This window comes from Lissotriton vulgaris, chromosome 8, assembly GCF_964263255.1.
Source record: "Lissotriton vulgaris chromosome 8, aLisVul1.2, whole genome shotgun sequence".
NCBI classification, from domain to species: domain Eukaryota; kingdom Metazoa; phylum Chordata; class Amphibia; order Caudata; family Salamandridae; genus Lissotriton; species Lissotriton vulgaris.
The window spans coordinates 516,782,696-516,810,271 of record NC_141696.1 but is presented as its reverse complement, the minus strand read 5'-3'; positions in this window follow the sequence as shown (position 1 = coordinate 516,810,271).

Sequence of the window (27,576 nt, the reverse complement as noted above, 5' to 3'; positions counted from 1 at the left end):
TTGGAGTCTTTAATGTAGAGAACAGCCAGCCGACACGTGTTTCATCGCACTCGCGATTCCTCCTGTAGGTCCAAACAGGAACACGGCTCGGGGGTCCGGACACACTACACACCGCTCCTCTGCTAGATACAGCTTTGGACGTATATTGAGGTTAGAACTGTAAAACGGCATACACGAGCCATTCCCCGCCTAATAGAACAACACCCTGTTCGACGTGGGCGGCAACCAACATTTGAAATTGCAATAATCCGTGACCTCCGATACTGCTGTTAGAAATACAAGACCAATCTATAAACGTACCGATCTACATATATACCAATACCGAGTATCTTCACGGTCAAGGGCCCGGCTGGGTCGGAATTATCACCAGCTGAGCGACCTTATTTGATCTGGACACAGCCATCTAGCCCTGAGGAATCGCGAGTGCGATGAAACACGTGTCGGCTGGCTGTTCTCTACATTAAAGACTCCAAGACTTATCCCTCATGAGAGTTTTTGTTTCAACACCTCTGTCAATTGTTACCTTGTTTTGTTGTATATTGTTACTTAACAACGTGTACCATATTGAGTGCATCGGCAACCAAGTTTTGTGATTAAGGAGTAGTTTCTTGCTACTCTATTTGAGTGGTTTAGGGTTTCTCCACTCGCCGATTTTGCACCTAATAATAGTTCAAGTGTATTGTGTGCGTACATACGGGCAGTGCACCCGGAGCGTATAACTGATCCAAAAACCTTCAGAATCTTTAGTTGATCAACCAAAAAGATCTGGGGAGCTACAGCGAGTACTTCCTCGGGCTTAAGCCCTTTCTTGCCTTTGAGGCCTGTATTGGTGCGATCAATCCATCCTTCAAAAAAGCCCTTTACTTAGGGTTCAGACTAGATACGCTGCCTATAGCTTCACTTACAGCCAAATGATAAGTCGCTCGGGGATAAAAAATTCTTCCTGGTCTGCAAGGGGTTTGATGAAACTGACCATCACTTGTTATTTTTCTGCCCATTTTATCTAAAGCAGGGCAAACATTAGATAGCCTCACTTTGCCGTCTATTAGAAGTTTGCCAGTATAGTGTTACGCCAAGAATTTTTAGGGCTGACAGTTCTCCCTCCTATCATCTTCTCAATTGCCAAGTTCCTAGAGAGCATCTGACCAATTCAGCGTACAGTTACTCAGCCTCTACCCCTCACAGGCTGAGAGTAATGTCTACTTAGATGTCGACATCCCCGGATCAAGTTTGTTAGAAAATTAACGACTTCAGCTAAGGCTTAGCCTAGCACTCTTGCCCCCAGATACATCATGCTCCTCTTTTGCGAGTCCTTAATAGCGATTATTAAGGAATCGCTATTAAAGACTAGCAAAACGAGATGCATGTAGAAATCGCAAAATTTATAGCGATTACTAAATCTTCCTTATTTGCGATTCGCTAATTGCTAATTGCTAATTGCAAATAAGGAATGACTCCCCATTCATTCCTTTGGGCCAAAGGCCCATAGGAATGAATAGGGAGTCAATCCTTATTTGCGATTCGCAATAAGCGAATCGCAAATAAGGAAGCAAATTTCAAGGGTGCCAGGGTGTCCAAAGGACACCCTGTAGCACCCCTGAAATGGTGATTTACACTGGTGTTGCGCGCACACATGTCCAAAGGACATGTGTGTGTGTAACATCCAACTTAGAAAAATGCACTAAAGTGCATTTTTCTAAGTTTTCGCTTTTTACCATGAAGTCGGTAAATAGCGGCCAAAAATTGCGAATTCGCAACTCTAAAATGGTTCATGAATTGCATGTACGGAATCTCAAATAGAGATTCCTTAAATGCAATTCTTTGCAATTTAGCGATTTCAGATTTTGCGAATATTGCATTTGGGATGATGAATCCCAAATGCAATGAAAGTGCTCGCAAAGGGCCAGATTTGCAGAATCTGGCCCTTTGCGAGCCGATTTCACCTTCATGAATCTGGCTGTTGGAGTTGATTGCCCTAGGCCATATCAAAAACACCATGGGCTATATGTATCAAGCCGTTTGGGATTCGCAAATGCCGGAATTCGCAGAATTCCGGCGTTTGCGAGTCGCAATTGGTCTTTTTGCATGTTTTGGCAGGTAACAAAAATTCGCAAAATAAGGAATCGCAAAAATTCGCGATTCCTTATTTTGCTTAAGCATTTAAGGAATGGCAATTTTGCAATTCCTTAAATGCTATGTATGTAGCATTTTGGAATTGCGAATTTAGGTTAAGAAGTCGCAAATTACCCCCAACTTGAAGTTGGTGGTAATTTGCAAATTCTTTTAAAAATGCACAATTTGGCATTTGTGAAGGTGGCATGTGACGCACAAACATGCCCATAGGGCATGTATGTGCGCCATATGCACAAACATGTAAATTTCAGGGGTGCAGCAGGGTGTCCTTGAGACACCCCTGCACCCTTGAAATTGTTCTCAATTTGCGATTCGCAAATTGCGAATCGCAAATTGAGATTTATTTCACAATCATTCCTATGGGCCTCCTGGCCAATTGGAATGCATTGGAAATTATTCCTTAATCGCAAATTCGCAAATAAGGAAGATTAAGAAATCGCAAAAAAATAGCGATTTTCTACATATATCCCATTTTGCGATTTCTAAATAGCAATTCCTTAAAAATCACTATTTAGAAATCACAAAAGGGTATGTTGATACATCTACCCCCATATTCTAGTTAATGTGTGAAATCCACATGCCATTTTAACTTTGCAATCATTTTTAAATACGTATTAAAAGTAACATTTTAATCTACGGAATTATTCATTTTCACAGAAATTGCTACATCCGTTTTAGTGATTTTACTGTGTACTTTAATAAGCTTGTTTAAACACTGTATTAACTCAGAGTTCGTGCATTGCATATTAATTTGCGACTTTTATGGTCTTTGACCAAAATAAAGCTTTTCAAACAAAAAGTATAAAGTGAGCCTCTGGATTCCGGATGTGAAGGGCCCCCACTATTCACACAAACAGCGATTGAGTGCGCATAAGATGTGCAGATGGAAGAGTGTATCTGTTTCTCTACCGTAAGGCTAGTTCAACCTACTTCTGTTAGGGTAAGTTTGTTTCCAGAATTAACGCTATGGCAGTGTGGTGCATAATATGCAGGCCTAGCACCTCAGATCATGCAAGTCTTATATATTATTACAGGAAACCTGTGAAAAAAGATATTGAGGGAAAGCCCACACATTTCTGCCAGGTCATGGTCCGCAGTACCCTCCCGCCCAGCCAAATCTCTTCACGAAAACTCAACCATCAAAAAGAACTGCAAAGATAGAAGCCATGAATTCTTCCCAACCAAGCAAGATAAAACCATTTCGGGACCTCTATAACTCAATTTCCAAACCTCCTGCATTCAACAGCCATTGTAGCATACAGCAAGAGTGCGATTTTGTGCTAGGGTGCAACATCTACTCTGCGCCACTCGTTGTAGTTCAATAAGTGCATCAGTAAATACATTTTTAAGGATATCCTAGACCACGATCTCTGCAATTTGTTGCCCTTTAATGTCTTCAGTTCAGGGTGCACTTTTATTTAGCATTCAGTGTGCTATCAGTATAAACCTCAATGCTTACAGAGAGTGCTCCAGCGATGTGTCTTTGTGTCTGTCGACTACTTTGCTCCAGTGCCAGCTATACGCTAGGGCCCATGCGCCTCATTTCTCTATAGCTGCGCCACCATGACTAGCTAGTCCCAAGCTAGCTCTTGGTTGGGGAAAATTGTGCCTACTGGTCTTTGATAATTTTCGCTTGGCCAAGTACAGGAGCATGTATATCAAGCCATTTTTCCTGAGCCTTCTCTTAACTGACTCAAGGGATTTTCTCTGCTGTTGGACAAGTCAAGTATAATCTTAGTAAATCTAGATTGGTGTTCCTTCGAAATGTGGAACATTAATATGCAGACACACCACAAGATAGCACCTCTGTCCTGAAAATTCTGGAAGCAAGTTATAACTGTTCAACGAGAGGACCTTGGCAAGGTTGCCAGCACTCCATGTGGATACACTACTGAGAAATAATTGAACAAACCTTTAGGTTTGAGAACATTTAATATCCAATCCTTTTGAAAGATCTCCATCAACAGGCCTTCCGTTCTCTATGGAGTTACTTGAAAGAGCTCATTATTACTTAAAGGCCATCTTTCTACCTCCTCAACTCACTCCTGGAAAATTCTTGTTGAGTCTTTATTGTTATTACTATTGCTTGCCTCTCTTGCATATTCATCTAGAGCATGGAGACTAAGTCTACCATGGTCTTGGTTCTGTCCAAGGGGTTTCAAGGATTTGTCTGCAGTAATCTCCTTTCTACTGTCATTGAGTCTATTTTGTTTTCCATGACCTGATATGAGTCTGTAGTAGCTTGCATTAGGTCTGATGATGACAGCTCCAGGTTCCCACCCCAGTTCTCCATCGAAGGCGGAGACTGTTCTGTCTGTTCATCTTCTGCCATTGCGAACTGCACTAGCTTGCTGCTTGGTACAGCCAAGTTTAGTTTAGCTTTCACCATATTAGAAGCAAGGGAAGGAATATTGTGCTACTATTACAGAGTCAAGTAGTCAAGTCAAGAGTTCTTTATTCGATGATTAAAAATTACCATAAAAGCACATATATATACAATTAATTAAAATCCAATTAAATCATTATCAGAACCCTGCTTGTAATACAATCTAATTTTTAAAAAAGAGAGAAAAGACAATATAGATACATTGGAGGTCTTATCAATCGTTCCCCCCCTCTAGGTACCCTCAGTCGAACCGCCACTTCAATGAAATTCATAATACAGCATAATGTAAAATGGTCACTCGCTTGTTGTAAATAAATTATAGCAGCTCTAACATATTTCAATTTAGCTTGTTTTAAAATATCTACCAAGAATCTGCACCTGGGCATTGAGTAAAAAGAACACAATAATACAAAATAAATGGAGCCCTGCGGGGACCTATTGTCGTAACCGCAGGTTCCCTTCTGCTCAATTGTAGTTAAAAACCCTGACTGGGACGCTAATAAATAAGGTAATAAATTGAGCCTAAAACGACACATTAAAAACCCGTCCTGGGCATTGTACATAAAGTATAAGTATGGCTCCATTCCCTCGGTACATTTGACAAGACTATGGGCACTCACAGTTTTTTTGGGCCCTTCGACCTCAGCTCTATGTTTTATTTTCAGGGCTAAAAAGGCTCTCTTTACGATCACTTTATCCTGAGGTACAATTACTACCGGGTCGACAAAGAGATTCTTATAACCCAGAGTTTCTAGGGTGGCCTTTACATAGTTGAGCCATGGGATACTCATACATTTATCTCTTCCTAGGCAATCACTTAGAATTTCCCTACTTAGGGACGCCTCAGGATTTGTCCACATTTTCAGCCAGGCCAGGATGGGTCTGAGCTTCACCAAATCTTCAAGGTATGGCCTCCCTAATTCCATGTGTGCTATACCAGCAGGGGTACTTTGTGGGACTTTCAAAATAGATCGTAGATATTTATTTTCTTCCCGCTGAATTTGCGTAATGTTAGCAAAGCCCCACACCTCTGCCCCATAAATGAATTTAGAGCAGCACATAGAGCCATAATGGTTCATCACCTGTTCGGGGCACCATCTATCTACCCTCCGCCCATAGCTTGCAATAGCACCATTAGTGGCAATCATTTTACAACAACCCTCCTCCACCAGGGAATTCAATTTTAAAGACCCATCGAATAGTAAGCCTAAGTAGGAGAATGTTTTAACACTTTCTATTTTGTGGCTTCCTATCGTGAAAGTGGATTTGGTGCAAAGTTTATTGCCTGCCAAAAGCACGTATGACTTGCCCAGGTTGACGGACAGTTCTAAAGAATCCATAAATTTAACAAATCCGTCAATTAAAGTCTGTAGACTCTTTGGCCTACGCGCGAGCAGGACCGCGTCATCCGCGTAAAGTAAAACAGGGATGTGACGAGACCCTACTCTTGGACAATCTGTCTTTAAATTTAACAAAAACTGCTCTAAATTATTTATATAAAGTGAGAATAAAAAAGGGGAGAGAATACAGCCTTGCCGTACGCCGCTACTACATGGGAATGATTCTGTCAACCCACCCTCCATATTGTACCATACTTTAGCTGAGGTGTCGCTGTGAAGCTCCCTTAAAATGTTAATTAGGCCAACGTCAATCCCCATAAGAGTCATCATAGCCCAGAGCTTATCCCTATTCACATGGTCGAAAGCGGCTGACAAATCCATGAACCCCATATAGATGGCTTCATTGCTGGCCTTGGTGTATTTGGCAGTCAACATGTAGAGGTTCAGGCATTGGTCACTAGTAGACCTCCCTTTCCTAAAGCTGTACTGAGTGTCCGAGATGGTGTTATTTTCCTCGGTCCAGTCAGACAGACAATTAAGGATGCCCCGAACCCAAAAGTTTAGCAGACACATCAATCAGTTAAATCGGGCGATAGCACTGGGGGTTGTCCCTATTGCCCTTTTAAAAAATAGGGACGATTATGGCCGTTGACCATGAAGGCGGCAAACCACAACTAATAGCTGCATTTATGATTCTAGTCATTATAGGGGCCCACAGCTCCACACAACTCAGGAACAAATCAGGCGGGAACCCATCTGGGCCCGGGGCTTTATTTTTTGTCAGACTCTCAATTCCGGCAGTAATTTACTCAATGGAAAAAACTACAGGCTGACCCTGCTGCATCGTCCCTACCTTCTCTTAAATCGTTCCTGCTTCGTGGTTGTACAGCCCCTTAAAATGAGTGACCCTCTGTTCCGGAAAAATATTTGTCCCTATTTCCGGGGCATTGTCATCCTGGAAGCTTGGTCTATTATTATTTCTCCAGAATTCAGACGTGTCCCTTTTTTCTGCTACCTCTCTTAAGTCTGCCAATGCTTCCCCCTGTAGGACTAGTTTCCTCCTCTTGGTCTTGCTCTTATATTTTTGTCTACACATTGCTACCTGTTGGGGGTCCCTAGGCCCAGTTTTGAGGCTACATTTAAGCTCCCTTAGAGCATGGGAGCAATCGCGGTCAATTCATCGTGGTTGACAGATTTTCCTCATAGGAGCCCTTGTTTTTAGCAACCCATCTATCAAGCTAGCAATCTGCCCAAATGCCAAGAGTAACGGAGAACCTTCTACTGACATATCTAAACAATCCTCGAAAGTGGATTTCCCAGTATCCATCAAGGTTTTGTAGAAGGTTTCCCCATCTATTTTAGACCACCTCAACCATCTACCCTGGTCCGTTACCTTCTCAATGGTTGTACCAGGCTGTCTCCACCTGGACCGAGCCAAGTAGAGAAACTCCAGTACTAGGGGATTATGGTCACTGAAAGAGCTCCATTCTATCCCTACACTAGCAATTCTGTTTAAGACTAGAAGCTAGAATATAGTCAATAAATGAGGAGCACCCTCTGCCATTAAATGTCGGTGGTAAACTACCATCCCTCTCCACAACCATCATGTTAATGGTGTGCTCTAGATCATGGTTAGGTAGGAGTTTACAAAAGGCCAGACCTTCGAGCGTGTGGTCGAAATGCGGCCCGTTCTCCACGGGGCAATGTGACCATTCCGCGTCTATTGGAACTAAAGCCGGGCATAGGTGGCAGTTGAAAACTCCCATAACGAGAATAGTAGGGGCATAAGCCCCCTTCCTAACTGTGGTTTCTTGGCTCAATCTATCGTCCAGTTCCCGTGTAAATGTATTATAATCTTCACTAGCCCCATTATTGTAAACATTAAACATGGTCAACCTTAATCCTTTGACCCTAAACCGTACTGCTTGTAGGGCATGCGAGCACCAGTCCGTATTGGACCAAGTGCCCTGGAGGTTCAAATCTACGTATATAGACAGTCTACCCACAGTCTACTGGCTCTACCTGATCGTGATTTCTGTGCCGGGACAAAAAAACATTTGTATCCCTGGATGTGAAAGGGGCTATTGTCGACCACCCATGTCTCCTGGAGGCTGATTATCTGGTACCTGCTGATGTATTGACGCCACTCATAGTTGTTTAAATTTGGATGCCAAACCCGCTATATTCCAGGAAATAACTCTTACTACTTCCGCTGCTTCCCCTGTTCCACTAATAGTCCGTTTTCCAACAGAGGTTCCGGCATGCCCTGAATCCGACCCTCTATCCTCTATGGATTGTTCAGTAGCTCTGGTCCTTGTCTCTATTATGTCTGGGCCCCTGCCCCCAGTGGGGATAGTTAAGTGTGCCTGTGGACCTTGCAACCCAATGTCCACTGGTAAACACACTCTATTTACATCAACTAGACACACCCTTCCCTGAGCCCTAGTGTTATCATCCTCGAGTCAGTCATTAATGTCCAATGAACTCAGGACCTCATATCTGTTACTTGATGTGACTAAGTCAATTTGGCGAACTGCTTGAGGACTGGGTTGTCCCTTACCAGTAGCTCCAATGTTATAGGGGGGTAAAAAAACCTCAGCGGCACTACATTTACATAGTCGTGGTGAATTCTAGCTGTTCCCGCCTGCCTGAAAATGTCATCAACCAATCTGGGGGAGCTAAAACTCACCACAACGCAATCACCCTCCATACTTTTCTTGGACTTACCCACCCATGGTACCCTTCTCACCATCTTAAAGTTATTATGCAAGTGTTCACCCAGCACGGTTTTAGTGGTCAGAAAATGAAGGGCTTTATTTTTTAATGTGGTCCAATGTTCTTCACAACCATCCTTGGTTTTTGGAACATTTGTTAGAATTACTGATTATGGGCATTCCTCCGGGGGGAGGTGCAGTGAGAAAACTTTTTTGGAGGGTTGTGCCAGTGGACTTAATCTCCCTACAGGGGCCCGAGGCCCTTGTTTAACTCCCTCCCTAACTCCCAGAGTTGGAGATATCGTAGTAGGTACTACAACTTGGGCTGTATCTTGAGGTAGAGGGGTCATCATAGAATCCACCAAGCTGTTTACTCTAGTTTTAGTTGTACTCAAAGGATGAGCAACTGGTAGATCAGTCCAGAGTATTGGACTTTTATGGACTGGGAAGTGTTTTTCGATGGCATTCAATCTACCGTCTATCAGCTCGAGTTTGGCCATTAATGGAGAGGTGAAAGACCTAAGCCGTTCGTCCATGAGCCTCATAAACCCAGTCATATTATACCCCTGGTTAGCCCCTACTTCTTGCACAGTCTGCTAATTTCTTCCTGGGACTCTACCTTCAGTGGCCTTAGGTAGAACATTATCTTGATGACCACCCAGCCCAGATGAGGAATTTGTATTCCTAGGTTGTTTAGCTTGTTGCCGGCTTCCTTTGGGAGCATTGCTAGCCTTTCTCTTGGCCGTTACGGTTTTAGCGTTACTCGCCGGCATAGCCCGATGTTGCCTAGTGCGTGTTACCGGGGGCAAAGGAGGTAAACTAATAACAGGAGATGGAACCGAAGTGATGGATAAACTGCCGTCTAGAACTGACCCATTGGTAACCTGCGGGAGATGTATGGGAACAGATGAAACAGCAGGACAATCCAACATCTCTGGAATTAGTATGGGAGGAACAGTGTGACAAGATGGGTCCAGGGGCCACCTCCTTTCTACAAGTTCAATTTCCTTGGCCACAGCAGTTTTGGCTAGTTTGAGAAAGACTTCTAAAGTCCTGACCCCACCAACCCCAGAACACACTTTAGGGTTAACTTTAGCCATAACAATACAGTAAAACCCGCCTGAACCTAGGTTAACAAGACTCTTAACCCAAGTGTGTCAATACGGTTGGCCTAGTATAACAATGTCACAATGTCTCGCAACTTACTTGTTGTCTCTAATACTGGCCAACCATTGATGTAAGAGTAAGAGGGGTGGCCCGGCCCGGCCTCCTCTGGCCCCGGACGGCCAATGACAGCCCCGCCCTTGTCCCGGGCTTCTCCCGGCGTGCTCCTTCGCGCGTCCCGCGGGACGAGGTTCCAAGGGAGCCTTTATACGCCTCCTGGCACTTCCATGTGATGTCCGCTGCTGCTGGGAGGTGTAGTCCAGGGAGTAGGAGGGGCCCGGCGGACCCAAGCCCGGACGGAGGAACAAGCAGAGCAAAGTACGGCCCTCAGGTGCTGCCACGGGCATTCGGGGCTCGGTGGAGTCAAGCCCGGCCAAGAAGATGTGGCGGAGCAATGCCCGGCCCTCAGGAATGAGTACAAACAACAGGTGAGCTTCCCCACCACCAGCCGGGCTGTCACAGAGTTCCCCTTGTAGCGACATTTCCAAAAGGTACGTTTCCAGGAAGTGCTGTACAGCGTTCCAAGTCCAGAACTGCAAGTGCATACTTGAAAACAAGTAGGCTTTGTCCCATAAGCCCCCTCTTCTGTCAGTATTACACAGGGCTACCCAGCCTTCCATTCCCAGTCTCTACAGAGGTCTCCAAGTCTTCAGCAGTCCAGATCAAGGGCCATGGGGCCACCATCCGCAGCGTGCCCTCCCAGAAGGCAAGCTTCATGCCCCAGTAGCACCACACAGCCTCTGTTGATTAAGCACTATATATCCAGCACTATGACAGCTCATGGGGATGTCTGTTCAAGCAGCCCCCACAGCACAACCTCCTCAAAGCAACAAGCCTTGGGACACAGTAGTCAGCTTTTTTTTCCCAAAATTTCAATTTGATGCATTTTCTGCTGCTGTATGAATTTTTTAATTAACTGCAGCTTCTTAATGAGATATACACTATCATGATTTTATCAAAACATGAATGAAGTTTAATGATGATGATGTTGATGAGAGTTGCCATCCTATGTCTCCCCACCTGCTATTCACATCTCCTCCACTTTGAGTGTGACAGACAAATGTCTAAAGCCAGGCCGCCCCACAATGCGGTGCTCACCCACTGCCGTGTCTGATTCAGGACTTTCCACATTGCACCGTTAATATAGGCATATGAAGTGCAGCAATTCCCAGGGCAACAGCTATCAGTCCACAGCCCCACTTCACTTCTTTTCTCTTCAGTGCTCCGGAGCACCCCAACATACAGCCAGTAGCTGGGGCAGGCGATCAGGGGGCTGCTGCGTTAAGGCTTCAGTCCATGCAACGTTGTAGTCAGTAGGCATCTGGCACGGCACAGCAACAGGCTTATGCCCCCCTTCCGCCCCTCTCCCACACTGGTTTGAACAGACTGGCAGTCTTCTAGGCTCTTAGCTGCGCACAACATTAGGCCCCAGGCCCAGCCAGGCTTTCAATACATTGTCTCATAGGCAGCAGAGCTCTGCATTGTCAGGAAGTGCTGCATTGTTCCCGAGGACCCTACTGTCACATTGGCAAAAGTAGGGCCCGCAGTCATAGAGAGAAAACTAATAAAAAAGAAGCAGCAAGTGCCGAGTCCTTCACCAAGCAGTAACTCCTAATGTTAGCCTATATGCCATATTAAAAAGATAATGGTGTCTTGCCTATCTTTCCTTTGTGTTCCTGCGACCCATTCCTCTTGACCTTCACCCCATCCTGGGAACAAAGAAAATCATATCAGACATTCTTATCAGGATTCTGACCATGCTACTCGTAACTCTTATCCCATTTTGCTTAGAGTTATGAGGACCCTGCTGCTTCTGGACATTCCTTTTCACAAACCCATGTCTCAGTTATGACACCATGTAGATTGAGTTCTCTATTTATGATCAGACATGCATTGCCTTCTTTGGGCTGGAAACCCCTTTCTGAGCTCCTTAGCCACAAAAAGATGGTGTAAATGACACTCAGCTGCCTGATAACCCGGCACCCACAGTGAAGAAAGAGGATAGTCACCACCTTGTCCTAATAATGTTCTGTTGACTGACACCCTTTTTAGCAATATTAAACTGAAATAAAGTGGCAGGTTAAAATGAGACAGGAAACCAGAAAATTCAAACCGAAGTCAGTTCACTGATCATCTGTAATACTCTGTCCCGGAATACAGATTAAACACAAGACAGTCAGAAAGAAAATTACAGTTTGATTAATGATGACAACTGAAAATAGCACAAATATGCAGCAATTTGTGAGCATAAAAAACATAGTTCAAATATTTTGTGGGCAAAGTTAAAATCCTCATTAAGGTGCAACTATGCAGTGAGACAGAGTTCTTAGCATGAACACAGGGCCTCATAGGATACATTCGATGGATCATTTTAGTTTAATACAATAATCCCCTGTGTTTTTCTGCGAGAGTTATGAGAAGGATTATTTTAGCACTGCGTACAATGTTCATAATTATAACTGACATTTTCCCACAGTAGAGATCTTTAAAGTTTTTGGCTGTGCACCATCGTGATTTATCCCGTGGGCCGCCGCAGCCAGAGGGAGCTGTAGCCACTGAGTGCCCACCCCCCTTTGCTACTGTGCATCATCGTAATTTGTCCCGCGGGCCACGGCAGAAAAGAGAGAGTTGTGGCCACTGAGCGCCCGCATCATTGACAACTTTGCATCCTTGAGATTTGTCCTGTGGGCCACTGCAGCTAAAGAGAGAGCTGCTGCCGCTGTGAGCCCACCACAGGGTTGCACATTGAGAGTCATCGCCACCACCAGCCCGGTCTGCCGTAACCGCGCGCTGCTGCCACTGAGCGCCCGCCTGTCCCCAAGTGCCTGAATCACTGTGAGTGCATGCTGCAGACCTCAGCTTCCAAGACTTGGGGTCGCTGAGAGACCAACTGTCATCGTCTCCACTTCTTCGAGAAGCTGCGTGCTGTCTCCCCTTTCAACATCAGGTATCTGGTGTACAACAGGTCACATAGGCCCCTGCCCTGAACTCAAGTCAGGGTTACGATTTGGTGAGTACGTTGTTATCTCTTTGAGTCCATACAGGTTGACGTGAATTGTAGTTGTTGAAACGCTTTGCGAGTTTTGAGTTAAACTGTTAGATAAATATATTATTTTTCTATATCTACCTGCGTTGTGTCCTTTTGTGGTGTCAATACTGCCTTATTGTACGTGGTCATAAACTCTTCACGCACTGCCTCGGAGATAGGCCTTACTGCTCATGCTACGTTACCACAGGGTTGAGCAGTGGTTGTCAAAAGGGGGTGACCCACTTGCCCTGACTTAGGAAGAAGGGTCCTTATTTGAACTGTGGCGACAGCAGTGCCAACTAGAGACCCCCATTTCTAACACTCATAAAATAGCAAATGCATAAAACAAAACAGAAACTGGCCAAAAACACTGCTCTCCATAATTAGGGTGATGTGAGCCTTTGCTATTCCTGGATCCCAATCCAACTGCACTTTGTGCACTAATGATAGCAGTGACTCTGAGAGCAGGATGTCTCTTGCCATATTTCACTGTATCCAACTATGCCTCGTCATCACTCCAGTCTTGGAGCAGGCTCTCTTTCCATTCAGGAAAACATTTAGTTGCACATTTTGCCCCACTCTCTACAGCAAGTATACCATTGGCCCTAATCTAAGTGAGAAAAATAAACCCCCATGAACATTTTGTAAAGTAAGACAATCATAACTGTGGTGTAGTGGCCCCTCGCACCCCTGAGCCACATTGCCACTGCATGTGCTTCACTAATGATATCTACTACCTCACAAAGTGGGCTTTTCTTTCTCCATGTCAAAAACATAGACCCTCATCTTGCTCTATCCGCACCCCACCATCTCTCCAACTCCTCCCCTGCTTCAATGTTCCCCTTCCTTGGTTCATTGCTCCAAGGCAAAAAGCAATATTGTCACAACAAGTGCGCACTGGGCTCTAGTGCAAGCAATGAAAGCTCGAAACATTGCTATATTTGGAGTTTAGTTGGCCCCTCATACTACTGTGCCCCAGTGCTACTGCCCTGAGGTCCAATGTGGGCTGTCTGCCTGTTTGTGTAAAAAGAAAAAGGTATGAAAGCCCAACATCTCACCCCTGTTGCTTGGATCCTGTTTCCTGCATAGCGAGGGTGGTTTGAGTACTAATGCGTGCAGGAAAAATATGCTCCTATTCTCTTTTTGGTAGTAAAACACCTATATATATATTAGGTTGCGTGGCGCCTGACACTCCAAGTCGAAGTGCCACTTCACCTGCAGCACTTAAAAAAAAGCAAGCCCACAAATCTCAGCTGTTTCCTCAAAACATCTCTCTGAGGAAGCTGTTTCTGTTCATTTGTACCTTAAAAATGTACTTCCAGATAGTAAAGAAGTGAGTTCCATTGTATCATCAACAAGACAACCAAGAGGAGACAGCACTGTTTCTCTTGGACATTACTTTGAAGACCCAGGGGTCCAGATTATCAGGGCTGCATGTCTGAATGCCACCATGCTGTCCTCCGCATGCCACCCCATTGCTTCACCTGAAACAAAAAGGTTGTGTGGATGCAAACAGAGGTCGAAATGGATGGATCAATGGAACTGCGGTGCCCATGCTTTTTAATTTCACAAAATCAGATCCCATACTTTTTGCTAAAACTGCGACCATACCTTGATTATTAATGCAGACCATGAGCTGCCTTTGTCTGAAAATTAAGAGGGTGTGATATCTCCTGTGCTGTGAAGGCAAAAAAGAGACAGCGCCTTCTCACTAGAGTGCCTGCTACCTGAAAGTAATGTAAATGTATGCAATTAGTTAATCACCAAATGTAAAGGTTTCTTGGGAGCTTCTGAAGACTTTAACAGATGAAGTCACTTGAATATTCATGGTGATAAAGATATATGGGTTATTCGCTGAGTTCTCCTATGCATCATTTTAACAGACACTTATACAAGTGTTGGCACTAGCTACAGTATGAATATGTATTATTTAAAATATACTTTAAAAGCAATTGTTTTATCTTAAGCACTAAATAATTTCTCGACAGTTTATCTTATCATGTGTGTAATACAATTACAAAATAATGACTTACATTTTCATATTGCTTTCCGTCACAGGCTGGAACCTCGTCCATCTACAAATTCACAAGCCATTGGTCTTCATAACACCAATCAGGATTCCACCCTGTGACGCTCTGGTCGCCCCAGAGAAATCAGCAGTGATTGCATTAGGCAATTGCTGTTTCATAATGTAAATAAAAGAGTTATTTCCTACTAATTAATTTAAGTTTAGCTTGTAAGTGTTTATTGTTTATGACATGTGTGTTACTTTATATGCAGTAACCTGAAAGCAAAAGAACAAAAAAGTACAGAATATTTTCTTATTTTTAGCCATGTTTTTGACCCTGCCACCAAAGTCACTGTCCCTCATCCACACTGCACCCAGGATTACATAGTTCTCATCCTTTCTTATGCACTTCAATCACTGTAAAGCGAGACAGCCTTGCGCTTCTAGGCATCTTCATTTTTTGAGGGCCATATGCACTGTAGGCTTTCTGTCAACATGGAAAGATTCAATCATTGTGCTCATTTATAAAAAAGGAGACCGCCTAAATCCTGCATGTTATAGGCCAATCTCCCTGATCGACTCTCTAGCCAAAATAGCCGGATGCATAATGTAAGAGAGGCTGCAGAATTTGGCAGAATCACATCAGAAACTATCAGATCTTCAATACAGTTTCCGTAGTGGGTTAGGTACAATCAAACAAAGTCTTAATCTAAACATATTTATTGGGAAGTATGTTAAGATGAGAAAGGGGATGCCTATTTTAGCATTTGGGGACCTCTCATCAGCTTTCGATTGTGTGATACATGAAAAACATTGGTCAAAATTGAAAGATATCGGGGTAGATATCCCGATTATTAGCTTCCTGAGAGACTTACACACAGTGTGCAGAGCCAAGGCTACGATTGGTGACAAAGGAGAATCCACAGAAGCCTTTGGCATGGTGAGAGTTGTGAGGCAGGGATATGTCCTAGCCCCCTTCCTGTTTTCACTATATATCAACAGTGTGGGGGATGTATTGGTGGCAGTTGCAAAAGATCTCCCACAGATAGGTACATGCCCTGACCCGGCACTCCTTTAGGCCAATGATGCAGCCCTAATGGCCCGCACCCCACTGGCTTTACAGTCATTGCTGACGGCTTTGCAGATTATATGAAGGATTTGGGCCTCCACATGAATCAATCAAAAACCTGCATCATGAAGTGTGGGAAGAAAACCACTAAATGTAGGGATATATCAATAACTGGAAAAAAGATTGGGTTCACTGACTCCTTTTCGGAATCTAGAGGTCCTATTCGACAAAGCTAGTTCACGGAACAATGCAATTGAAAACAGACAGAATCTATTCAGTAAGGCATGCTGGACTCCCAGACCCTTTGCGACATGGCTGGTCTCAAATCCCCCTGAGACGATGCTGGAGATATAAGATGTGTGAAGGTGTGCAAGCCATAAAAAATGATTTCTTTCGATACCTCCTAGCGATCCCCAAAAGTACGTCAGTATATGTATCTCATACTGAACTTGGAGTTCCCTTTGTCGAAGATATGATTAAGTTAGAACCAATACTGTTGTGGCACAAAATCTGGACTTCTGATCATACAGAACTCAACAAAGCAATAATTGGTGACTGTTTAAAATCAACATTTTATTCACGCATTCCATAGCTGGTGTATGTTGAACGATTTATTAGTGACATGGCTCATCCTGAGCACTCTGAGAAACCCGAAACACTGGATACTATCAGTAGTAAATCGTTAGAGACGATGCTGGAGATATAAGATGTGTGAAGTTGTGCAAGCCATAAAAAATGATTTCTTTCGATACCTCCTAGCGATCCCCAAAAGTACGTCAGTATATGTATCTCATACTGAACTTGGAGTTCCCTTTGTCGAAGATATGATTAAGTTAGAACCAATACTGTTGTGGCACAAAATCTGGACTTCTGATCATACAGAACTCAACAAAGCAATAATTGGTGACTGTTTAAAATCAACATTTTATTCACGCATTCCATAGCTGGTGTATGTTGAACGATTTATTAGTGACATGGCTCATCCTGAGCACTCTGAGAAACCCGAAACACTGGATACTATCAGTAGTAAATCGTTAAAAAAGGAAGCCATAGTGCACCTAGAAACACTGAAATTGGCTACTGAACTTTCTAGACTCAGTGTTTTAAAAAATCTACTGATTTGAACTACTTTTTCTATCCAGCCATATCTCAAATCTGTTTCAAATTTTCGCCACAGGTTTGTTCTTACGCATTTAGGATTAGATATATTTCCTAGATTGACCACTTTCCCCACTATGAACGATTGGTCCTCAAATCTTACAAACTGCCCCGGTAACGATAATATTCCCCAGAACACAATGCATGTGGTACTCTTTTGTAAATGTTATATTGTATATAGAAAGAGGTATGTTCTTCCGCTTATTAAACACATGTATTTTACTCAATGCCGACCTGCATAACTGTATATACAATCACTGCCAACACTAGAGATGTTCTGCAGAATGGCGTCTTTTCTATGGCCATTTTTTTTACGCTAGAAAAAATTACGAGCTATTACCATTTAGGTCATGATATAGACTACAATCAATTAAGTCATTTTTAAAATGTATAGTAATATGCAGAAAAAACATTTTTTATTCAAATTTGCACTTTATCTATTTTAACTGAAATGAAATTACTGTGATCATATCTAACTGTATTCCTTTCTTTTCATTGTGTAAAATATTCTGCACATTTTATCTCATGTAACCTCTTTTAACATACGTGATACCAAAATGTTTTTTTTCTAATTGTATGCTTTTATGATTTTATGACAGAAATCGAATTAAGCTTGAAATTGATATTGATATAGGCATCTTCATTTGCAAGAACTAGCAGAAACATTCTGCCCACCCCCTTGGAATATGACATGGACCATGTGAGGCACGGGCCCTACAATTTGAAGGCTTTTCTCTTTCAGAGACTTTCCATACAAACCTGGGTAGAGTATGGTGGGGTATACCTTGCTCCCTGTCCCGCTCAGTAGGGGAGAACAAAAGTTGCTGTGATGTTGCATACTAACGGGTGAACTATGTCATGCTTATTTATGTGCAGTGACAAATGGCCAAGAAATTCCATAGGTAGTTGCAGCCCGAAGAGCACTGCGTGCTAGACCTGAGCCTGGCTTGAGCAGTAGAAGTGCCAGTAGCAGGTACAAGCATGACTCATATACAGGAAGCAGAGCTTTTGTGCTACAGGTTTGCTTGAGGAGGACCTGAGAATATGGGCAGGAAATGGTGGAAGTATTGAAAAACTAGAGTTCGCATGTAGGCACATTGATGTTTACATGAAAAGGGTAATAGGAAGAGATACTGAGAGTGGAGGCAGAGTGCTGAGATAAACATGAAGAAACACGAGTGTAGAGGTATTCAGGAGGCAGTAGTGATCTGCGTATTCTCCATTTGGTGCTGGACAATATTACCTAGAGCTTAGAGTTCCATATGTGACACTAGTTGATTTCCCTGGTTATCATGATGAGGCTCATTCTCATGACTTTTCTTGGAAGATTTTTGATTGTTGTATGGTTTGATGCTGGTCAGAGCTGCTGCTTGGACAGTCAGTATGACTCTGTTAGATTGGACATGCCATATCACCAGTGAGTTCTGCTCCATTTACCAAAGTGGTTTGTTTGGTGTCCTGTTTGCACACTGGTGGTTTTTCCAGTGTATCAGGAGGTTGCACATCATTATGGCGCCTGAAGTTGCTGCTCCGGCCACTGGTGGTACAGGTTATATATTTCTAGAAGTGGAGCATGCACTAGGTTCACTTACGTATGCAATGTCTCAGACACACGTTTGGGGTGCAGCGCATACTCAGTTTCCTCCCATGGGATAGAGTCCAGTTCTTTGGCTTCTGCAGCAAGAGTGTTGATTTAATACAATTAGCTGCACTTCCAGTGAAATAGTCACATTCACACTGGTGGGGGAAGTGAGTGCATGGCAGTAGCCTACATGCACTTTGGCTTTGCATCAGTAAAAACTAAGATGATGGACAAGCTTAGGTTCCCGCTGTTGAATTACATTTTCGCCAAAACTGATGTTTATGTTTATTTAAAGACAAGGGAACCCTACAAGGTAATCAAGGACCTAGGGTATCAGTTATTTACAGAAAACAACTTTACATGCTAGAGGAAAAAATCAAAACAAGTAATAAATATAGAACAGAATAGATTCTATATGTTCTATCCAGCCTAGTTTAATTTAATTAGGATAAACAGATTTTTGTCAAGGGACAATTGTAATATCCAATGGGATACAATCCTGTAGCTGAAAAAAACCAATATACAAAGTGTGACGAGGTGACAAGGTGACAATTTACATAAGAAACAAACAACATACAAATACAGTCAGGCGGAACAGAAAAGCTTGCTTGTTCTTAATTGTACATAATAGGACAAGCATGATAAATAGCGGCAGCTGTAACACATATAAATTAAATTGTTTGTGTACACTCTGTTTTTAAGGTCGACGACGTTGCGAGTTGCGGTGTGAGAGCGCAGTGGCTCAATGTGAGTGAGTGATCACTCACATTGAGCCACCGTGCTCTCACAACGCAACTCTTGGACCCTCTGCCACCCGGCATCGCCCATAATGACTGTTCCTTAAGGCTATCCGGCATAAGCCATTCTTCCAAGTCCTGCCAGGACCACGTCGTCCAGTTGTCTGAGTTATTCTCAGGGATTATGACCTCCTTGACACCAACTGTAGCCGGTTCATCTCTCCGTTAGGACCATCGTGTCCTCGCCACCAGGTTTCACGCTAATGACTCCAAAGTTATGTAAAATTGATATTTCGGGCTGACAGTATCACTGTCCTGATGATGATCCCAGTTATTCTCTGAATGGGATCTAAACGTCGTCGACCTTAAAAACACTGTGCAGACAAACAAATCCATTTATATGTGTTACAGCAGTCGCTATTATGTAAAATTAAGAACAAGCAGGCTTGTCTGTTCCGCCTGACTGTTTTTGTATGTGATTTGTTTCTTATGTAAATTGTCACCTTGTCACCTTGCCACACCTTGTATATTGTTTTTCTTCGGATACAGGATTGTATCCCACTGGATATTATAATTGTCCCTTGACAAAAATCTGTTTATCCTAATTAAATTGCACTATTCAGCTGGATAGAACACATGGAATCGACTCTGTTCTATATTTATTACTTGCTTTGACTTTTTCCTCTACCAAGGACCGTTGTTTTCTCTAAACTGATGTTTATGGCAGTTATGTGCTGGCTATAAAGGAAGGAGGGCCTGTTAGTAGCCTTTGCCTATTCAGCTCCACCCTGGGCTGCCATCCTTATGGTCTCTTCATTTGCTGGGTGGCATTAATTATGACTTTAACATGGGTGGATCTCCTTGGAATTCTGGTGTCAGTTGTGTACATTCCTGATATGCCATAATGTAAAGAAATAACTTAATGCACTGGGTGGTTATATTTAGACATTGATTTTAGAAAAAGGAAGTTATGTCAAGCCACTCAAGATGTTAACTCTTGCAATGTTGTCACTATGTTATAGTCTGTCAGATGTGTAATCACGTGCTTATGGGCCGAATATATAAAATGCCTTATTCGTCACATTTTAATATGTGTACCAAAAGCATTATAAACATTTTAAAGCTTTCAATTATTTCACCCGATACTTAAGAGGTTTAAAGTTGATATAATAAAATAAGCTACAAATCTTAATACCAAACAGTGGTCCTGTCTTTTTATTTTCGTGAAAAATACCAGAGTTCCCATACTATGAGAGAGGAGGCAGGGTGCCGTGATGAACAGGACGGACTGAGAATGCAAGGGGTGGCGATTCATGATGTGGCAGATTTGGAGGAGAGAGGGAGGTGCACAACTGGCAAAGATATGGAGAACGGGAAAAGAGGGCGGGACACAGGGATTAACGTGGAGCCAACAAACAGGAAAGAAAGAAGGAGCAAACTGATGCAGATACACTGGGAAAAGAGGAAGACTCGTGCTCTCTGACAGAGCACTGAAAGACGAATGATAGACAAACACGCAAAAGACACATACTTCTGTGAGCAGTAGTGGAGGGACAGAACGTGAACGTATACAATTAAAACACTATGAGAGTGAAATGCTATTAGAAGGAACAACACAAGGCTAGGGATGAAAGCCATTGATTCCAGAGCAGACGTCTGAGATAAACAAACACAACCCATCATATCAAAAGCAAAGGGCTGACCAAAAGCCCTCTCTAAATGTGTTTGAAACTTTCAATCTAGAGTCTGTCTGCACAGATATGGTATAGCATCACGGACACCGTGACTAGCCTGGCACATATCATGTAATCCCATATTATGCATGGGTTTCTGTTGGCACTGCAACCTTTGAAAGTGCCAGTCAGAGAAATCCAAACACACCTTTTATATTAGACAGTTCTTTAGCTCTGTATATTATGTTTTGATGTTTTGACATGACAAAATGAACCCAATCTTGTCAAGCACTTCAGTTATACATTTCTTTTGCTAGGATTACAAACTATAATATTCACATTTATCTTTCAATGTATAACACTGTAAGGATTTTAAAATTCTTTGAAATTGCAAATGATATCGGACTAGAATGAATGATCTGATGTTCGTCACCATAAGCAAATCGTGATGGTTTGTTTGCTTTTAAGCTTTAATGTGCCTGTACATTTGATTGATCACCTTTACACTTCAGCATTTCGATACCTGAAAATTCCAGCTAAATTATTTGTGCTCTACCATGGAGAGTTAGTATTTATTCATGCAGCTGACATGTTTGTGACCGTGATTATTGAATGGTTATATGTTCACTGTTATGATTGTTGTATCAAAATATGCCTTGAGCCATAACATTGACTTTGTGAGAATTCATTGCTCTTTACTTGAAAGAAAACATTATCACTGGGAGTGAATTTAAAACTTAGTAAGCCAGTAGGCTAAGCAGATTTACACCTGGTAAAAACACTGCATTACATTTACATCGCTGTTTTTACAACACAAGTCGTTACAACGATTTGCGCAGGATGCCGCTCCAGACTAAGGAATAGTGTGATTACTATTCCAACACCTTCCTTACTGTTACGTAGGCTGGAGTTGGAATAGTAAATCATACTATTCCTAAACCCAGCTCCCTCCTGCGCAAGTCGTTGTAATGAGTTGCGTTGTAAAAACAGCGATGTAATGTACCCCGATCTAAATGATGTAGCTACATACTAGAAATGCAATTTATTTTCAATGGGGTGACAATGTTCATTGTACTATTTTGCCCTATAGTTGAAATTAATCAATGGGTGTGCATGAACAGACAAGTTCCAGTTAGAATTTTTCCTTCCAAGTCTATGCTTTCTGTGAGATCCATCAGCAAGTGCTCTCCATTTCTTAATATGGTTGGCTCCATCTTTCTGTGAATAGCTGTAGTTCAATTGATCAATACGTGTTGCTTATGCAGTAGCATTGCCAATATATATATTTTCTTATAAACTTTTATTGCAGCAATAAACAGTATCTTGCCAAGGTATTACATTACATGTAAATGGCCAAAGGCCGACAAAGCGCATTCTATTGTATAACGTCCACAGCCATTAAGCCAACAGCCCAAAAAGGGCAGGCAGCGGTAATAATTACGACCCAGTGTTTGTACATCCGGGCGTACAGCAAACAGTTCTCAGAGGCTCTTCCCAAATGTATATACTGTGCGTCCCGCTATCCTTGAGTGTCAATCAAATGTCAGTAGTCCAGAATGTGTACCACACCCTCCCTAAAATCCCCCTGCTCCTCCAACTCCCCTTTCTTACCCTGCACCCCCCTACCCTGCATCCCCGTGAAAAAACTCAAATCACAGCCGCACCCTAAGGGGGGTCTACAGTCACTGTCTGGGGAACTCCCTGTCTTCCGCTCAGGGGCCCTATAGCGTCCGTCGCTGCCACACCAACCGCTCCCTCCTCCGCATTCTCCTAAGCGCCTCCTGTGCGAAGCCTATAGGCATTATATAATCCCCAACAGTTTTTCGGTCTGCTCCTGAATGGGAGAACCAAGCTGTAGTTCTCCGACTGCGTACAGCAGAACAGCATGTCTTGAGACCATTGCCGGAATGTCGGACTGGACTCCTCATCCAGCACATCGCCACCCTCCACTTTGCTACAAGGAGCCCCATATCCACCATCCTACGCAGCGCCTTAGGTAATTTCTTAGGGCCTGATTCACAGAACTAACTTAAGGCAAAATCCTAAACTTACTACTTTTGGTATTCACAGAAGTTAGGATTTTGTCTTAAGTTTGTCTTAAGACAGACTTAAGACAGACTTAAGACAAAATCCTAACTTAAAAGTCTGTCTTAAGTCTGTCTTAAGACAAACTTAAGACAAAATCCTAACTTCTGTGAATACCAAAAGTAGTAAGTTTAGGATTTTGTCTTAAGTTAGTTCTGTGAATCGGGCCCTTAGAGTATCCCAGCAACGTCACCGTAGGGTCAGGCACAAGGTGTGTCTCCACTACTCTCCCCAACTCACTGAATACCTCCACCCAATATGCATATATTCCAGGGCAGTGCCAAGCTAAATGCAGAAAATCCGCCGTCTGAGCATGGCATCTCTCACAAGATTCCTCTGCCCGGACGCCGTACCTGCAGAGTCTCTCCGTTGTATAATAGGTCCTATTGAGGTTTCTTGAAGTAAACAAACCTATGTCGCCCATTGAGCGAGATCTTCCTGGTGTTCATACAACTGTAAGTCCACATGGAATCGTCAATCGTGGTCTTCAAGTCACGCTGCCATGCAAGCCTAGCTGCGGTATATCTATTTTCCCTATGCGTAAAGGCTAATTTGAATAAAGCAGTTATCATTTTGCGAGGGGTTTTAGTCGTGATCACTTAGGACAGTTCCCGCACTTCTGGGGGCTCAGCCAGATCTTCCCCTAGCATGTCACACAAGGCCCCACATACCCTTCGATACTGGAACCTGCACAGCAGGTTGTTGATGCCCGCTGCATCCCCCACCTGCTCCCAAGTCTTAACCACCCGCTCTTGGAAAAGATCACCAGCTACTTCAATTGACAGAGTGTGCAACGCATGGACCACTCCCCTGTCTCTACATGGCCCCAGCCATCGCATCCACTCACTTGGCATTACAGGGGAATACAATAGAGCTCCGTTTGCTGCTGCATTATATTGTACCAAGCATGTCTGGTAAAATTAATAGAGTCTAAGATGCCAGTTCAGCGATCCAAAGACTCAAATATCGTGGCAGGTAGGGGAAGTGGTTCCGCAAACACTCTCTCCATGCGGAGGAAAGGTATTTCTGCCCCACCATGTATCCAGGCATGAGCACCCTGCGCTACCCTATAATATTATTCGAAGTCCGGCACCCCAATACCCCCCAAATAATATGGCAGGGTGAGGACGTTCCACTGTACCCACCCTTGCTTACCAGCCCAGGCTAGTTTTATCATGGATTGACGAAGTAGCAGAAAGAAGGAGCGCTGCAACACTATTGGTATGTTTGTAAATAAAAATAGTAACCTGGGCATAACCACCATTTTCATAATTGAAATTCTTCCCACCAGGGACAAAGGGAGGTGGATCCACAACTCTACATCGTCTTCAAGCCTGTCTATGGCCGTCCTATAACTTTCCTGAAATACAATCTCTGAGTCGGTGTGCAGCCTAATGCCCAGATATCGAATAGAGTCGGTGGACCATTGCAGTGGATAAGTCCATTTCGAATTCCATTGTAGCTGGAGTAAGGGGGATCACTATCGACTTTGCCCAGTTAACCTTTAGCCCCGACAGCTCCCCAAAGTGGACAACCTCCCTAATGACTAAAGACATGTTGTTTTCTGGGTCCTTCACATACAATAGTGTATCGTCCGCATAGGTCAACACCACAATCCTGTATGTTGGGAATCCAATCCCCTCATTGCCATGATACTCCCGTAGTACGCACGCTATTGGCTCCTCTACCAGGGCGTAAAGTAGCGGTGACAGGGGCAAGCTTGCCTAGTTCCCCAAGTTATGGGGAAGGGGTCGGAGATCATGTCCCCCAGGCAGATGCGTGCTGTAGGCATGTAATATAAAACTATCAACTGTAAGAAGGCCATCCCCAGTCCCATTCTTGTCAGGACCTGCCTCATGAATACCCATTCCACCGAATCAAAGGCTTTTTCCATATCTAGGAAAACCGCTATTGCCTTATTTTCCTGTCGCACATGTTGCATTGTACCGAACACAGTGCGAATGTTATATGTAAGGTTCCTATTTGGTATGAATCCAACCTGCTCCGGAGGAACAAGGATAGTTACCATAAGGGCAAGTCTATTAGCTAATATCTTAGCAAATATCTTGGTATCAACATTAAGCAGCGAGAGGGGGCAGTATGAGCAGCACTCTTCAGGGGGTTTCCCCGGTTTAGGAATGGCAACCAGGAGAGTCTCACTCATTGTCTGAGGCATCGTGCCCATTACACACATATCCTCTAATAAGGTGGCCAAAGGCGGAAGCAGCAGATCTATGAAAGCCTTATAGAAGGTAACCATTAGGCCATCCATTCCGGAGCACTACTGGTTCTCATACCCGCCAGGGCTTCAGAGATTTCATCCTTCTCAATAGGGTGCATTAAAAGTTCCCTGTGGGTATCAGGTAGGAACTGTAGTTTAATATACTCGAGGTAGTCCAATATTTGCTCCTCAGCCCATTCTGATCGGGAAGTGTACAGGTCAGATTAAAATTATTTAAAGCGATCTGCAATTTCTGTCTACTCCATTAGAAGCGCCCCTAACGATGAGCTGATCTGTGTTATCTGGGTCTTATTGTGCCTCGCCTTCATCACTCGAGCTAATACCGATCCCGGCCTATCTCATTCACTGTAAGTTCTAACCATTGCATATTTACCCATATGTTTCAATTCGCTGTCAGCAGGGTCACGATACTCCTCTATCAACGTTTTGATCTCAGCCTCCAATTCTGCACCCCCCAGCAACCTGGCGCTGCTCCAAGTTATTCAGTTTTAGTTCTAGGTCCGCTAACCTTTTCCGTATAGCCTTGAGCACGCCCGAGTGTTTTGACATTGCTATGCCTCTAACATATATTTTAAATGTTTTCCAAACCGTCTGAAAATTATCTACTGAACCAATGTTATTTGCAAAGAAAAGTACGATGGCCTCTGCAAGCTCCTCCTTGAACAGCGGGTCTAGCAGGGAATTGGGGGGAAACTGCCACGTAAACGGTGGCAATGTTTTCTTTGGGGTGGCAAGCATCAACATAAGCGGAGAGTGGTCAGAGAGTGTGCGGGGGCAATACTACGCATTGGCGTACCTGGTCCAGTAACGAGGACGAGGCAAGCCAATAATCTAGGCGCGTGTGTATATTGTGAAATGCTGAGTAATGTGTGTAGCCACCTTTATCACTATTGCGAGCCCACCACACATCGTGTAGATCCATAATAACCATGACACTGTCTAACCACCTTGCAGCCGCCACCGGCTTCCTAGCAGGGCCTATTGATCTGTCTAGGTCTGGATTACGCACTAAATTGAAGTCGCCCCCCAATAGATGCCGTGCATTCCTATATGGTTTAGTAACAGTGGCTAACATCGCTAAAAACTCAGGACTATCATAGTTGGGACCATACTCATTAACTATGATCAAATCGAAACACCAGCCCTGGCACCAAGATATAACATATCAGCCATCAACGTCCGCATGCAACTGCACGATAGTGAATAGTGTTCTGGGATTAATTCAGGCCAGTACCCCTTTAGCGTGCGATGTGAACCCCGCTTTGTTGATGTTACCTAGCAGTCACCTACTGCGCAGCATAGGGCTCAATTGCGGCAGGTCGGTCTCCTGCAGCAGAGCAATATCCACATGGTGTCTATTCAGGTAACTAAGCACTTTTCGGAGCTTACGGTGGTCGTTAAGACCCCTGAAATTCCAGGATATGGCTCGCATACAATCTATTGAGCCACCAGAGTCGTGTGAGCTATGTGACGCCATCACTGCGGCCTGCCTTCATCACGCAGTCTATGTCAGTGCATTCTCGTGTATAGTGTACCATAGGCAAAGACAAAAAACATCCCCCGACATCCCTTCCTCAAAGCTAACTGCCCCCTCATCCCCACCCCTCTCCAACAGCAGACCTCCCCCAACTTGGCCGCATGTAAACCCTAAAAGCACCCCCCCCCCTCATGGTCTCCCCAAACAGCAGTGCAAGGCAAACGAGGGCAGAGATAGCTCCTTGTATCGACCTCTAATGCTGAACTTCATTCACTCTATCAAGCCAGGGCAACGACTCTGTCTATTGACACTTAGCTTCGCCAGATATACCATGGCGTAATCAATCCCTAAGTCCCAGATTTGCCTCTTTAGCAGGGTTTGTAAGCGTATGGCCCGCAGAGAGACAACTCCCTCCTCTCTCTCACAATCACCATGCTGCGGTGCTTCTTCGCACTTCAACACCCCGCCGGGCCCCCACCTTTGGCTTGACGATGAAACTGTGTGCGTCTGGGAGAAGAGCGAGACACAAGGTCTCCAGGCATGACGATCGTCCACCACAGGGCACCACGAGGATCCAGGGTCTGCCGCACACAAAGCGACGCAAGGCAGACACCACACTCACGCAAGACCGGGGATCAGCGGCCTGCCTGCCTCAGCTTCTCCACCAAATTGCCGCATTATGCCTCCAATGTCCATTACAAGCAGGTTGGCAGCATCCGCACTACTTCCGATAGCGAAGGCGTTGTTGTGGGCCAATATGATGCGTGAACACAGCAGGAT